Source organism: Globicephala melas, chromosome 5 (genome assembly GCF_963455315.2).
Source record: "Globicephala melas chromosome 5, mGloMel1.2, whole genome shotgun sequence".
NCBI classification, from domain to species: domain Eukaryota; kingdom Metazoa; phylum Chordata; class Mammalia; order Artiodactyla; family Delphinidae; genus Globicephala; species Globicephala melas.
The window spans coordinates 131,980,729-131,998,194 of NC_083318.1; the positions used below are offsets into that span (position 1 = coordinate 131,980,729).

The window sequence follows — 17,466 nt, forward strand, 5'->3', positions numbered from 1 at the left end:
GACAAGGTTGCACACTCTCACCACTATTATTCAACATAGTTTTGGAAGTTTTAGCCACAGAAATCAGAGAAGAAAAAGAAATAAAAGGAATCCAAATTGGAAAAGAAGAAGTAAAGCTGTCACTGTTTGCAGATGACATGGCACTCTATATAGAGAATCCTAAAGATGCTACTAGAAAACTACTAGAGCTAACCAATGAATTTGGTAAAGCAGCAGGATACAAAATTAATGCACAGAAATCTCTGGCATTCCTATACACTAATGATGAAAAATCTGAAAGAGAAATTAAGGAAACACTCCCATTTACCATTGCAACAAAAAGAATAAAATACCTAGGAATAAACCTACCTAGGGAGACAAAAGACCTGTATGCAGGAAACCAAAGACACTGATGAAAGAAATTAAAGATGATACAAACAGATGGAGAGATATTCCATGCTCTTGGACTGGAAGAATCAACATTGTGAAAATGACCATACTACCCAAAGCAATCTACAGATTCAATGCAATCCCTATGAAACTACCAATGGCATTTTTCACAGAACTAGAACAAAAAATTTCACAATTTGTATGGAAACACAAAAGACCCAGAATAGCCAAAGCAGTCTTGAGAAAGAAAAATGAAGCTGGAGGAATCAGGCTCCCTGACTTCAAACTATACTACAAAGCTACAGTAGTCAAGACAGTATGGTACTGGCACAAAAACAGAAATATAGATCAATGGAACAGGAGAGAAAGCCCAGAGATAAACCCACACACATATGGTCACCTCATCTTTGATTAAGGAGGCAAGAATATACAATGGAGAAAAGACAGACTCTTCAATAAGTGGTGCTGGGAAAACTGGACAGCTACATGTAAAGGAATGAAATTAGAACACTCCCTAACACCATACACAAAAATAAACTCAAAATGGCTTAAAGATCTACATGTAAGGCCAGACACTATCAAATTCTCAGAGGAAAACATAGGTAGAACACACTATGACATAAATCACAGTAAGATCTTTTGACCCACCTCCTAGATAAAGGAAAATAAAAACAAAAATAAACAAATGGGAGCTAATGAAATTTAAAAGCTTTTGCACAGCAAAGGAAACCATAAACAAGACGAAAAGACAACCCTCAGAATGGGAGAAAAGATTTGCAAATGAAGCAACTGACAAAGGATTAATCTCCAAAATATACAAGCAGCTCATGCAGCTCAATATCAAAAAAACAAACAACCCAATTCAAAAATGGGCAAAAGACCTAAATAGACATTTCTCCAAAGAAGATATACAGATTGTCAACAAGCATACGAAAGGATGCTCAACATGACTAATCATTAGAGAAATGCAAATCAAAACTACAATGAGGTATCACCTCACACCAGTCAGAATGGCCATCTACAAAAAGTCTACAAACAGTAAATGCTGGAGAGGGTGTGGAGAAAAGGGAACCCTCTTGCACTGTTGGTGGGAATGTAAATTGATGCAGCCACTATGGAGAACAGTATGGAGATGCCTTAAGAAACTAAAAATAGAATTGCTATATGACCCATCAATCCCACTACTGGGCATATACCCTGAGAAAACCATAATTCAAAAAGAGTCATGCACCACAATATTCATTGCAGCACTTTTACAATAGCCAGGATATGGAAGCAACCTAAGTGTCCATCGACAGATGAATGGATAAAGAAGATGTGGCACATATATACAATGGAATATTACTCAGCCATAAAAAGAAATGAAATTGAGTTATTTGTAGTGAGGTGGATGGACCTAGAGTTTGTCATACAGGGCGAAGTAAGTCAGAAAGAGAAAAATAAATACCGTATGTTAACACATATATATGGAGTCTAAAAAAATAAAAATAAAAAGGTTCTGAAGAACGATGGGGCAGGACAGGAATAAAGACGCAGACATAGAGAATGGACTTGAGGACACGGGGAAGGGGAACAGTAAGATGGGACGAAGCGAGAGAGTGGCATGGACATATACACACTAGCAAATGTAAAATAGATAGTTAGTGGGAAGCACCCGCAGAGCACAGGGAGATCAGCTCAGTGCTTTGTGACCACCTAGAGGGGTGAGAGGGGGAGGGTGGAAGGGAGACGCAAGAGGGAGGGGATATGGGAATATATGTATATCTGATTCACTTTGTGATACAGCAGAAACTAACACACCATTGTAAAGCAATTATACTCCAATAAAGATGTTAAAAAAAAAAAAACTACATGGAGGGAACTTCCCCAGTGGTCCAGTGGGTGGATCCCGCATACTGCATCTAAGATTTCCTATGCCTCAACTAAGACCGGGTGCAGCCAAAATAAATAAATAAATGTTAAAAAAAAAAAAACTACATGGAAATATGACATCACATCCACTAAGATTACTATTGTTGTTATGCTGTCTAACCAATTATAAAACAATTCTTAAACCACTATTTTAGCAAAGAATACAAAATTAGAACTGGTATTTCACTAGGCCAGTAAGCTCTTTTCTGGTTAATAAGACCAACCAGTTTAATAAAGATGTCAGCTCTTTCATTATTAAACATTAAATATCTGAAATATTATAAATATTATATGACAAGTTTGGGATAAGAAAGAAGAAAAGTAAATAAACTATTGAAACATGGTTTCTTCAGTACCTGTTGTGAAATTCCAGTTCTAGATCCAGAAAAAATTGGAAAAAATACCCCTAGCACAGGAATTATATTACACATTATAGAAGAACATGACACAGTATTAAAGAATTACTGGGAGACTACTACTATAACAATAGCAAGGTCCAAAAACTTTCAAAAACTCTGTGACAAAGCTTACTTAAATAACATCAGATTCATCTGAGATTAGCAATGTCCAGGGTGTTTCAATTTTTACGAGGCAAAAAACCAAAAACAATCATAATTGCATAATTAAACCATGTGACTTTTTTAAAAACAGGTTCTCTAGTGCATGAAAGGACTAGAAATGTATATAAAAGAATCATTATTACTAACTGACATTGACATAAATATTACCAGATTTGGTAGTCACCAATATTTTAGGTTTTCCTTTTTCCATATGGATAGTATTTCCCACCCCATTGAAGTTAAACATAACCTTATGACTTTTTTGATAAATAATATTTGAACATAAGTGGAATGTACATAATTTTAAGGTTCCTTTCCTTATGCCAAGGTAACCAGCAACATCCTAGCTGGTGAAACCTCTCAAAGACTGTACCCCTCAGTAAAGACAGCAAGAAAGAGAGATCCCAATCGATCTGTGACTGAGATGGACTAGGTTTATAAATACAAACTTGCAGTATCTCTAGTTCAAAAAAGATAAAATACTGGTAATTTCATGTAATTTAACCTAACAACATGAACACAAAATAAACTCATTATTTTAGGCCACTGAGATTTGGGGGTTGTTTTCACTGTACCATATCTAGCCTATCCTAATTGATTTCCCCAAAGGGCAAGGAAGTCCTTTCTAAAGTATTTGGTTCTGGGCTTCCCTGGTGGCGCAGTGGTTGGGAGTCCGCCACTGAGAAGCCACCACAATGAGAAGCCCGCGCACTGCAACGAAGAGTAGCCCGCGCTCTCCGCAACTAGAGAAAGCCTGCAGGCAGCAACAAAGACCCAACGCAGCCAAAAATAAATAAAAGTAAAATAAATTTTTAAAAAATAGGCCTGGAAAGCCCAGAATATGCCAGGACTAGAGATTATAAAATTTGAAAAAGAAAAAAAAAACAGCAAACCCTCAGCAGCATATTAAAAGGATCATATACCATGATCAAGTGAGACTCACCCTTAGATATAAAGATGATTCAACATACGCTAATCAATAAATGTGATATATTAATAGAATGAAGGATAAAAATCATATGATCATCTCAAGAGATGAAGAAAAAGCATTTGACAAACTTCAACATCCTTGGGGCTTCCCTGGTGGCACAGTGGTTGAGAATCTGCCTGCTAATGCAGGGGACATGGGTTCGAGCCCTGGTCTAGGAGGATCCCACTTGCCACAGAGCAACTAGGCCTGTGAGCCACAACTACTGAGCCTGCGCGTCTGGAGCCTGTACTCCGCAGCAAGAGAGGCCGCGATAGTGAGAGGCCCGCGCACCGCGATGAAGAGTGGCCCCCACTTGCCACAACTAGAGAAAGCCCTCGCACAGAAACGAAGACCCAACACAGCAAAAATAAATAAATAAAATTGAGTTGTTCATTTAAAAAAAAAAATTCAACATCCTTTCATGATTAAAAAAAAAACTCTCAACAAATTTGGCATAGAAGAAATGTAGTACTTCAACATATTGGGCTGGCCAAAAAGTTCATTCAGGGTTTTCTGTAAGACGTTATGGAAAAACCCGAACAAACTTTTTGGCCAACCCAATAATAAGTCCATATATGACAAGTCCACAGCTAGCATCATACTTAATGGTGAAAACTTGAAAGCTTTTCCTTTAAGATCAGGATTAAGACAAGGATGCCTACTTTCACCAATTTTATTCAACATTAAGACTTGAAGTCATATATATATATATAGATATATAATTTATATATATATATGAACTGTTTGAAAGCATTCTATTTATTGTGCTAGATTTATAACTCTGGAAAACAAGTAAACATTTAAAGAATAACTGGATCAAATTACCTGTACAGTTTCAGCAGAGTTCTCTCTTAAAGAATATGTGGGTTGAACAAAGAGACTGAAAGTTAGGACTTACCGCTCTGACACCAACATAAATCTGTTCTTTTGATTGTAAATTATGACTCATAGCCTAGGACATTATCTTCCTGTCAGAGGTTTTTAAAGGGTGATCCAACAGTGAGAAAAATGCATACAGCAATATAGAAACAACAGTTCTGCTGTTATTCAAGCTTCATCCCCTCGAGGAGCTGCTGAATGCAGAACTCCCGTTTACTTAAGGCTTTAATATTCAGCCCTGCAGAAATCCGAGCTACATCTTGTTTCCATAAATAATTTTGCTAAAGCACTAAAAGTGTCAGAAGATTGCCATTTTAAATAGTCTTCTAGTTTTTACATGTAATCTCTAGGGAAGTCAAATAACAGAGCTAAATAATTTCCCATTAGATCACTTGGGGAAAATTGCATTCTCTTTTATTTAGCCTTAAATATAATCTCATCCTTATACAATACTCATTAATTATGTAGTGAAAAACAGTTATTTACAGCAGACACAACTTGCAGACACCACCTTAATAATGTTTAGAATTAGCATCACCGGTAATGCTTCTTGATTGACGCACTGAGAAGGACACAGTAACACTCTGCGCTTTTCCCGGCAAAATGTATAACCTGAATCTAATCATGAGGAAATATTAGACAAGTCAAATCGAGGAACAGACTTGCTGTGAATTAACTGGTCTGAATGATTCAAAATGTCAAGATCATGAAAGACAAAAAAAAAAAAAAGAACCAAGAAAATACTTCATATTAAAAGAGAGAGAAATGAGACACGACAACTAAAAGCAATGTTTGATCCTCGACTGGATCCTGGAACAGAAATGTTTTTTCTTTTGCTATAATGGAACAACTGGCAAAAATGGTATGAAATCCATACATTATACAATAATATTATATCAATAATAATTTCCTGGTTTTGATAATTACACTGTCGTGATATAAGATAATGTCTTTTGTTTTGTTTTTGTTCTGAAGTGTTTAAGCCTTAGGTCTGCAAGTTACTCTCAGTTTTTTTAAATCTAGCTATTGAAACATATTAACTTAGGAAATCTAGATGAGAGTATTAGCAATTCTTTGTTCTGTTTTTGTAACTTTTATATAAGTTTAAAATATACATATAACCTCAAACAAAAAAGAATTTAGAAGACAGGTATCATAAAGTACTCCTTCTAGTACGACCACCCTAACTTATGTTGCTCAAAATTATAAAAAATTGGCAAAGAGTCTTTTATGTTATGTGTTTAGAATTTCTCTAAATTGAAAAGGAAAAAATTATGCTGTGCTTTTTGCTGGTAGCTATCTTCCTGGCATGTTTTATGACTGCACAATAACTTTTTCTGCTGGCAAGTTAAGAGGAACAACAAAACATTTGGTACTGGACATGTTACATTCATTTTACGAACATTGATTTAAAACCTGCTATATGCCAGTGACTGTGCTAGATGCAGGGATAAAGAAAAAAATATACATGGCATGTGACCTAAAGGATCTTACGGATCAGCAGGGGAGACAGACGTATAAGTGAAAGATTGCAGTGAAGTAGTATAAGTGGTGTGTGTGTGTGTGTGTGTGTGTGTGTGTGTGTGTGTGTGTGTGTGTGTGTGTGTGTGTGTGTGTGTGTGTGTGTGTGTGTGTGTGTAATCCACCATGGTACACTGGGATTGGCCAATTCCCAGGGAGCCAAGAAAAGAAGAGGGTTAGAACAATCTTCGCAAGAGAGGTTGTATTAAAATTGGGTCTTAAAAGATGGATAGCGGTTTAGATGGACAAATAGAGGGAAGAGTATTTGGGACATGAGCAAAGGACATGAAGCTATAATACAGCCTAGAGTATTAGCGAGACAGCAAATAATTCAGAACAGCTGAATCCAAGATGGGGCGTGGCCACAGTGAGAAAAGATGCTAGAGAGAGGCAGGGGCCAGTTCCTTGAGGGCAGCATAAGCCATTGTGCTAGGAAACTGCACAGTCCTATGGAAGTGGGGTTGTGAGTTCTTGGCATTTGTCTGCATCTGTGAATATCTAACTTGTTGAACTATCACATACAAAGCGAAGTACATTGAAGTAGGTCATTCCATTCCCGTAAGATGATTTGTGTCAATTATAACAAGGGAATGGAACTGAGAAGGGGATGTTCTGCTATCTTTATATCTTACACTATGACATGAGAAAAATCTGCATTTCTTCTGCTTTGCAATATCAATCTCTGTAAGAGATTGGTGGGGATTCACTTTCAATATGCCAAATGAGAAAGTTTAAGTTGTAACTGAAGGTCATCACTGCATCAATTATCTTGACAGAAATAGTGGCTCAGTCAAGATGACGGTGCTTGACCTTGGGTGCACCTCTTTTCTGTTTGCTTCTCATAAATCAGGGTGACAAGTGGGCAAAAATCTCTGCTCACATCTTTGATAGAGTTTAACAATGAAGGAGAGAAACTCTGCAATCAGAAAATTAGGGAACGAGTACAGGAAATAGATGTTGGATACTGAAGATTATTTTGAATAAAAATTAAAGGTCTTCAAAGAAAAAATATTTCTAATTTATATCTGTCTCAGGATTTTGAACTTTTATTTACTCCCATATAAAAAAATACATATGAAAAGAATGAGAAGATGAGCCACAGACTGGGAGGAACTATTTACAAAAGACATATCTGATAGGGGACTGTTATCTATTATAAAATGTTAAAAGGACTCTTAGAGCTCAACAAGAAAATGAACAACCCAATTTAAAAACTGAGCAAAAGATCTGAATCGATACCTCACCAAAGGTGATATACAGATGGCAAAAAGGCATATGAAAAGATGCTCAATTTCATTCATCACCAGGGAGTTGCAAATTAAAATAATGAGATACCACTACACACCTATAAGAATGGCAAAAATCAAAACCATCAACAACACCAGACGTTGACAAGGATGTAAAAAAATGGGAACACTCATTCATTGCTGGTGAGAACGCAAAGTGGTACAGCCACTTTGGAAGACAGTGTGGCTGTTTCTTACAAAACTAAATATACTCTTACCATATGATCCAGCCATCACATTCCTTGGTATTTACCCAAATGAGTTAAAAACTTATGTCCACACAGAAAACTTGCACAAGAATGTTTATAGCAGCTTTATTCATAACTGCCAAAACTTGGAAGCAACCAAGATGATCTTCAATAGGTGACTGAATAAACAAACCGTGGTACATCCAGACAATGCAGTATGACTCAACAGGAAAAAGAAATGAGTTATCAGCTCATGAAAACGGAAACTTAAGTGCATATTGCCAAATGAAAGAAGCCGATCTGAAAAAGCTACATACAGTATGATTCCAGCTATATGACATTCAGGCAAAGACAAACTGTGGAGACGTTAAAATAAAAATCAGTGGCTGCCAGGGGTTTGGGGCAGGGATAAGCAAGTGAAACACAGGTGATCTTCAGGGAAGTGAAAATACTTTGTATGATACTATATATAATGGTAGACACTTCTCATTATACATTTGTCCAAACCTATAAAATGTACCACACAAACAGTGAATCCTAATACAAACTATGGATTTGGGGTGAAAATTATGTGTCAGTGTAGGTTCACTGATTCCAACAATTGTACTACTCTTGGGGGGGGGGATATTGATGGCGGAGGAGTTTGAGTGTGTTTGTGGAGGAGGGGATATACAGGAACTCTGTCCTTACCACTCGGGTTGGCTGTGAACCTGAAATTGCTCTAAAAATTAATCTATTAATTTAATATACATATATTAATTATGTAATATCTATATAGATTATATACATAAAAATTCAGAGACCACCAGGAGGATTAAAGCCGAAAATTCCCCTAAAGCGGTCGCATTCAGGAATTTGGAAATTATAATTTAAGCAAAGGCTTTTACTTGTTAAGTTTTGTGACTACTTTTTTTTTTTTTTTTTTTGCGGTTCGCGGGCCTGTCACTGTTGTGGCCTCTCCCGTTGCGGAGCACACGCTCCGGACGCGCAGGCCCAGCAGCCATGGCTCACGGCCCAGCCGCTCCGCGGCACGTGGGATCTTCCCAGACCGGGGCACGAACCCGCGTCCCCTGCATCGGCAGGCGGACTCTCAACCGCTGCGCCACCAGGGAAGCCCGGGCTAGTAGACTTTTGAAAGAAAAAATTCTTCCTGATATTATGTAAGAAACCCTTTCAGTCACAGGATCTGGCTAAGAAGAGGGAACCTACCAGGCCTCACTGGGAGCAACCTGGAAAGCTTTATCCCACCAACCCCCCAAAATTCAAAAACACCTGTTAGAGTCATAGAAGATACACATCGGGTACTTACACATTTTGAGATCGTTCTAGAGCAGGGTTCTCAGCCTTGGCACTGTTGCCCTCTGGGGCAAGATGGCTCTTTGTTCTGAGGGCTGTCCTGTGCACAGCAAGCTGTTTAGCAGCATCCCTGGCCTCCACCCAGTAGCACAACCCCAGCTGTAACAGTCAAAGATGTCTCCACAACATTGCCAAGTGTCCCCTGGAGGCCAAAATCATCTGTCTGAGAATCACTGCTCTAGAGTCTTGCTACTCAAAGTGTGGTCTGAAACTCAGCAGCATCACCTGGAAGCTTTTAAGAAATGGATTACAAGCTGCCTATTCAGTATGATCTCAGTCATACTGAATTAGAATTTGCATTTTAACAAGATTCCCGTTCCCATGTGACTCATATGCACATTCAAGTTTGAAAAGCACTGTCAGATTATACGGATCACATTTAACCAGCAGCAGGAAGGAAGTGAGGAAGAAAGAAGTGTGGGGAGGGGGAGGGAGGCGGGAGGATGTAGAAAGAGAGAGAAAAGGAGTAAAGAAAGAAAAGAGATAAAAGCTAAGAAACTTAGTTAAAACTGAAAACACATAGAACTTTAAAATCAAACATAAAAGTAGGTGGAGCATAGAGGAACTTTAGGGCAGTAAAAATACTCCATATGATACCGTAATGGTGGTTACATGCCATTATACCTTTGTCCAAATCCATAGACTGTACACCACCAAGAGTGAACCCTAAGGTAAGCTATGGACTTTGGGTGGCTATGATGTGTTAATAAGCCTTTTGAAAAATAATAAATATAAATCAAGCATAAATCATTTTTCTTTCTGTGAAATTTTTGGCAAAGTCGCCAATGAGAAAGAAAAGGAGAAACTTTCCAAATTGGAATTTTAAATGAGAAAAAATTTAAAAACAAGGAATTTAGGACTATATTCAGTTAACCACAGTTTTAAATTTACTGAGGCCTATATTAGAACGGTGACTATGAAGATCAAAGTGGGTGAATGCCAGAGTATTTATGAAGAAACAAACTGTAAGAACTCACAACCGGCTGGATATGAAAGAGGTAACATAGACTTTTATTACGCTGCTTCTCACATGGTCACTTTCCAAGCTGGGCTGCATGATCCAGAGGAAACCCTTGGGAAATGGCAGGGGTCGTACTGTGAACGCTACCAAATTACTTGCTGAGGCCTCAGGTGACATCGCTTTTGCCTCCTTTTATCCCTCCAATTTTACTGATAAAGTCAGAGTTTTGCACATATAATAAGTATCTTCCCCCGCGCCTCAATGCTCTACTTTGAACCCTTGCAGAAAGAAAACTTCCCAAACTATTTTCCCCAAAAATGACAACTCTGTGTCAAGGGGATGACTGTTTTCATGAATGCCCTCCAGTCCTTGTACTACTCATTCTTTTTGATAGTTCAGGTCAGAGGTAAGCAAATCTTTTCTGTAAAGGGTCAGATAGTAAATAGTGTAGGCTTTGTGGTCTATTCAGTTTCTGTTGCAACTGGGACCTTGAAGAATAACAGCAGCCACAGACAGCATGTAAACAAATGATAGCAGCTGTGTTCCAATAAAACTTTATTTATGAAAACAGGTGGTGGGCTCGATTTGGCCTTGAACCATAGTTTTCAACCTTGGGCCTAGATTGTTCTTTTCAGCCTGAACTCATCTCCCTAATACAAATGTAAATAACTAGCACGTATTGAGTACAATCTGTCAGGTACTATTCTAAGTGATTTACATATATTTTTATATTTTATTCTCATCAATGCTCTAGGATAATTTATCACTCAGGGTTCAGGATAGGAAAAATAAATTATTTTAGGTATTTCCAGTATAAAGGAATTTCATATAGGGAAGTACATGCTTATAAATTCATTGGAAGAGTTGGAACATCAGAAATAGGGGCCTTGCTCTGGAGTTTTGGTGTGAAGGTCATACCCTCATAGCTGTGATCCACTGGGCAGGAAGCTACTGCTGCTACCACTGCTGCTGCTGCCACAGCTGCCTCATATTCGAGAAGATGTTTCCAGAGGGCAACACAGATCCAACCCGTGCAAATCTTGTGTCTGTCAGAGCCTGCTTCTCAGCTCTCCCTGCTGCAGGAAGCTTGTTTCTGTCTCCCTTTCAAATCTCATGTGTGTGCAGAACTTACTGCATATCTACAACCCTAGCTGCAAGAGAGTCTGGAAAATGTACTTTCAGCTTTCCAACTTCTCCACACATATAGGCGGGTGAAATGGCGGTTGAGAGGGCCAAAGTAGCCAGCACAGATGGGTACTACTACCACTCCTATTTAAAGCCAAGTTGGAAAGAACTTCCTGCCATTTCTCCTTGATTTCCTTTATTCTAAATAGACAAGTTAATATTATGGGGAGTTGCTTATCTGGACACTTCCTTTCTGATACACATAGTTTTAATGATTTCTTATTTTTGAAATATGTATAAATAGAACATTTTAAAGAACAAAACAGTGGTGATGAGTCTCTTCAAGAAATACTGTTCCTTGGATAAAGATGTAGTACATATATACAATGGAATATTACTCAGCCATAAAAAGGAATGAAATTGGATCATTTGTAGAAACTGGGATGGAACTAGAGACTGTCATACAGAGTGAAGTCAGAAAGAGAAAAACAAATATCGTATATTAACACATATATGTGGAATCTAGAAAAATGGTATAGATGGTCTTATTTGCAAAGCAGAAATAGAGACACAGACATGGAGAACAAACATATGGATACCGAGGGGGAAGGAGGGGTGGGATGAATTGGGAGATTGGGAGTGACATATATACACTATTGATACTATGTATAAAATAGATAACTAATGATAACATACTGTATAGCACAGGGAACTCTACTCAGTGCTCTGTGGTGAACTAAATGAGAAGGAAATCCAAAAAAGATGGGATATATGTATATGTATAGCCATTGTAAAGCAACTATACTCCAATAAAAATTAATTTAAAAAAAAGAAATACTATTCCTCATTTCGTATGTTCACATCCTAATTATGCTGAATTTTTAAGCTGAAGATCAAACCTGGCCTTTTTTTTTCGGCCGCACCTAATGGCTTGCAGGATCCTAGTTCCCTGAACAGGGATCGAACCCATGCCCCCTGCACTGGAAGCACAGAGTCCTAACCAATGGACAACCAGGGAATTTTCCAAACCTGGCCATTTTTGTAATCAGATTTGAAAGATGGCTCATCATCTCTGCCAGCAACCTTCTATATTCTCATTGCAAAATTTAAATTTGTTTTCATGGATTAAAAAGGGGATTAAACGAGTGTCTCCTGAGACCTAAGTAAATAATTTGACAGTGCTACATGACCCATACTTACTGATACTCCCCCAACCCTTCCATCAGGCACAGGTATCACTCCCTCCTTTGTGTACCCGATGTACAATATAAATTCAACAAGTGTTGAATAAATACACAAAAAATGCATCATATATAAACCAGGATTTTTAGTTAACATTATCCTAGGCTGTTTACTCCATTTAAGATTATGAACTTCGGGGCTTCCCTGGTGGCACAGTGATTGAGAGTCCGCCTGCCGATGCAGGGGACGCGGGTTCGTGCCCCGGTCCGGGAAGATCCCACATGCCGCGGAGCGGCTGGGCCCGTGAGCCATGGCCGCTGAGCCTGCGCGTCCAGAGCCTGTGCTCCGCAACGGGAGAGGCCACAGCGGTGAGAGGCCCGCACCGAAAAAAAAAAAAAAAAAAAAGATTATGAACTTCTTGAAAATTGGGATCATATCTTTTACGCTTTTATACCTTTCTTTTTACCTCCTATTGAGAACATAGGAAGTGCTCAATAAATATACTGAATCAATAGTTTTGAAATAAAATACACATCTATCGATGATTAACCTCAAATATTAACCAGTAATATTTATATTTTAAAACTATTTTATTAAAGAAAAAATTTAAAAGAGAAACAATTAAAGAACAAGTCAGTAATATTCCAGCCACCTAAAGACAACCAATACCTGGTTTCTTTTTTTGAGAGGCCACATTTACATAACTTTTATTACAGTACATTGCAAAAATTATTCTATTTTATTATTATTATTAATCTCTTACTGTGCCTTAATTTGTACATTAAACTTTATCATAGGCATGATGTATAGGAAAAAGCATAGTGTATATAGGATTCGGTACTATGCAGTGGTTCAGGCCTCCACTGCGTTCTTAGAACAGATCTCCCGAGCCTAAGGGGATGACTGCTATATTGACTTTAGGCCAGGCAACAGTCTGAGCAGATTTGATTTTCAGAAAAATCACACTGGAAAACAATAGGGGGGAATGAATGGAAGGGATGAGTCTGGAGGCAGGAAGGTCAGGCTGGAGGCTACTGGGATACCACAGGGGAGATGTGCTGGTGCCCTAGACCAAGCAGGGTTGATGAGAAGGAAAGAGAGCTCCACAGCTCACACTGTACAGCAGGGCTAGCCAGTGACATTGATGCCTGGGGCAGTATGACAAAGCAGCATCCCTTCAAACTAATACTTTTTAAATGGACACATCTATTTAGTGGACATGGAAAGAAACAAAGTATCCATTATTAAAAATTGCATGTCCATTTCTTTACTTTTATTATGTGTATCAAAGATAACATTTCAGGGACTTCCCTGGTGGTGCAGTGGTTAAGAATCTGCCTGCCAACACAGGGGACATGGGTTCAAGCCCTGGTCCGGGAAGATCCCACATGCTGAGGAGCAACTAAGCCTGTGCAACACAACTACTGAGCCCGCGTGCTGCAACTACTAAAGCCCGCGTGCCTAGAGCGCATGCTCCGCAAGAAGAGAGGCCACCACAATGAGAAGCCCACGCACTGCAACGAAGAGTAGTCCCCGCTCGCCACAACTAGAGAAAGCCCTCACGCAGCAACGAAGACCCAATGCAGCCAAAAATAAATAAATAAATAAACTTATTTTTTTTAAAAAAAGATAACATTTCAGATCCTCTGGAATCAGAACCTCTCCCACGGTGACTCACTTTGTTACCCAGCCGTAAGTGATGGAGAAATTGTGCAAGACTTGGTTTTTATTCTTTTTTTTCCTATTCCTAAGTTCTGGTTTTAAAAATAATTGTACTCATGCATAGAATTTGTGTCCTGCTTTTTTTCACTTATTATATGTGATAACAATTTTGGTATTGTTGTGATGAGTTTTTATTGTTAACACTGTATAATGGTGTGTCCAGAGGATAGCTCCAGCCGCTAGGATACTGTGATGTTAACTTTTTGTGTCAACTAGACTGGGCCAAGGGGCGCCCAGATTAAACATTATTTCTGGGTATGTCTGTGAGAGACAGATGAGATTAGCATTTGAATCAGTGGACTCAGTAAAACAACTCACCGCAATGTGGACAGGCATCATCCAATCCACTGAAAGTCTGAATAGAACAAAGAAGTGGAGGAAGGAGAAATTCATGCCTTTTGCCTCCTACCTGACTGCTTGAGCTGGGACATCTGTCTTCTCCTGACCTTGGACAGGGATTTACACCTTGCACTCTGGTCCTCAGGCCTTTGGGGATTCAGATTGGACTTCACCACTGGCTTTCCTGGGTCTCCAGCCTTCAGACGGTAGATCTTAGGACTTCTCAGCTTCCATAATCACGCGAGCCAATTCCTCATAATAAACCCTATATATAGATATATATACATACACACATTCAATTAATTGTTTCGCTGGAGAACTCTGACTAATCTAGACAGTTCCTGCCACATAGTGGGCATTCAATAAATTAATAAATGAATGGCAAATATTAAGAATTATACTTCTAAAATATTTACAATTTTTATAGGCGAGAAATGGAAACTTCTTTGATGTTTGACATTTGCATTACTTTACTATGGAGGATGAATATTTTTATGTGTTTATTGATCAGCTGTATTTTCTCTTTTGTGATTTTTTTTCATACTTTTTGTGCATTTATCCTTTGGACCCTTGATTTTAAAGAACTCATCACAACTTTATTAATAAAATTTTTGTGATTTTTGTTCCTAAAATAGATGTCATCAAATTAAGGAAAGAACTGGCAAAATAAAAGCAAATCTTTGTAATCACAGAAAGAAAAGTACAAGCAGGAATAAATGTTAGTTCAAATATTTGATGACACCATCTAGTGGAAAAGTGATTTTAATTTCTCTCTCTGAATCAGAGATTCCCAAATTCCAATGCCCCAAATTTGGTATTCATGGGACTTTATTAAAATATATATTCTAGCCTCCCCTCTACCTGGAGATTTCTAGCTCACTTAATGTGTATAATAACCCAAGAGTTGTGTTTCAATATTATCCACATTGGAAACTCTAAAAATTCCATGTCACTTAAAATTAAGGTTTCCAGTGGTACATTGTGCTTTCCTTTTTCATCAGAATTTTCTACAGCTTCACCACAATAAGGAATTTTGCTGCTCTGATAACATTCTTTAAATGTGTACTCTGTGCCAGCCCCTAGGCTAACTGCTTTACTTGTATTATTTGATTTAATCCCTTCAACAACTCTAACAAGGTAGGTACTATTATTATACCATTTTACCGATGAGAAGATTGAGGCAGAGAGTTTCCCAAGGTCACAGAGCTAATACGGTGTGAGCCCAGAGCTGTGATGGGAAAGATCACAGCCCTGCCAACAGTCAAGAAAGGACTAACGGTTTTACAATTCTACCCTGTCACCTACATTCAGCTTCGTATACTACATGCAGAAATGAGTTAGATTTCTAAATTAGCGAGGGCTGTGTAGGGACATTTTGCAACTTCATGCTTATATGGTTTGGACTAATACTTCACACACTCACATGTTCCTTAAAACTTGGATGTTGATTGGGGTGTTATAAATTTGAAGATATTTTCCATATTTTGCTGTTAGTCTCCATTTTTCCCCAATACTAATATAAATTAAACTGATCTGCTTCAAACCTTCTACGTGGATGCAAACTGAAACTAATTTATTTATAACTTGTTAGAAAACCCAGTTGATACTCATCTATCAGCCAGGTGAGGTGAGATGAAGCTAATGAAGCTTGTCTTAAGCATGGGTGTCTGGCCCTACCCACAGGGGTCCAAGGTTCTGGCCTGCGCAGCCTGGCCTGGGCCCACTCAGTGCCAGCAGAAGTTCAGCTCTGTGTCCCCATACCTCGCTGAAACTTACCTTTCCTACAGTTCACTCCTTCCCTAGGTATCAACTAACTACACCTGAAAAATTAATTCCTACTACTGCCCTAGTAGGAAATAATGTGAAAGTAACATAGGAACTTTACAATAGGCCCTCGAGGCTACATTCCTGACAACTGCCTATGCTGAAATCTTTTCAGCATTAGTAAACAAAAAGCATCAAATAACGTAGTGGATTTTTTTTTAATAGAGTGAACAAACAAAATAAAAGTTTCTCTACTTTTACACTGCTGAGTGCAAGAGAAATTTGAATATATAATCTTGTATTTGTACCTCTATATTCCTCACTCCCATCCCTATCTCCGAGGAACACAAAGTGTGAAATGATAAACACCAACGACGCGAGAAAAGGTTCAATATTTAGCGGAACAAAGGGAAAAGAATGATGACTAACAAAGAATCTCCTAGTATACTGAAGTAGGAAGAATAGAGAAAATAAAAGTAGATAACATTAACTGAGCATTAATTTGTCCCAGGCACTTTTCTAAATGCTCTTTGCATGCATTAGCACATTTTAATCCCCAGGAGGGAATTTCATGGGGTAGGTACAATTATTAATCTTATTACACAGATAAGGAAACTGAGTAGTTAGGTCATTTGCTGGAGTTATGGAACTAGTAAACTACGCACCCCAGAGCCCTAGCACTTATTTTCTACACTATAATAAAGAGATAAAACGTGCATCATTTTCTTGGAGAGTCAGAGGCAAACCGGGGGCGAAAAATACATTGAATGGATCACTCATTTAACTAATAGACGCAGTTATTGAGAGTCCTTGCTGTTTCCAAGCTCATTTATAAAAGCAAATTAGGTGTGCTATTATTATTACGCCATCGAGTTCACGATGAGTCCCACAGGGTAAGAATCTGCACATCTTAGAGGTAAAGAGAACTAAGTCATTCTTTTCAGGTCCTTAATGTTTTTAAATGAAAGGAGAAGAAAAAAAAAGAAAAAGTCCAAACGATGCTACAGGAACTGTGGTATAGTAAAGATTTACATAAAACAAAGTAATGTTTTTAACATACCCAACAGGACAGTGTGTTTGAAACCTCATTTTGGTGATAACCACGTAGGTCCAAGTGTAACACTGTGACTCTGAAGTAGGCCACTGGCTTCCTGGCAACCCTGCGATAGGCTCTGGTGAAAACTCAAGACACCCTGCCCCCCTCCCCGCCTTAAGCACCGGTTTTGTTTGCAACGCAAACGCGCAGGAGAAGGTGCACGCCGCGCTCTCAACTACCGAGCGGTGTCGCAGCAAAAGCAGTCGGGTCCGGAGGGTCCTCGGAACCAAAGCGCTG

General features: G+C 38.5%; 1 long non-coding RNA gene across 1 annotated transcript in view; it reads right to left on the reverse strand.

Annotated features, from left to right (window-relative positions):
- Positions 1-17,409, reverse strand: part of LOC132597370 (uncharacterized) — a 46,717-nt gene extending 29,308 nt beyond the window's left edge. The window contains exons 1-2 of the long non-coding RNA XR_009564128.1: positions 17,194-17,409; positions 14,440-14,634 (exon numbers count right to left, since the gene is read on the reverse strand). This is a non-coding gene — a long non-coding RNA (uncharacterized lncRNA). The remainder of the gene's footprint in view (positions 1-14,439; positions 14,635-17,193) is intronic.
- Positions 17,410-17,466: the final 57 nt, after the last annotated feature.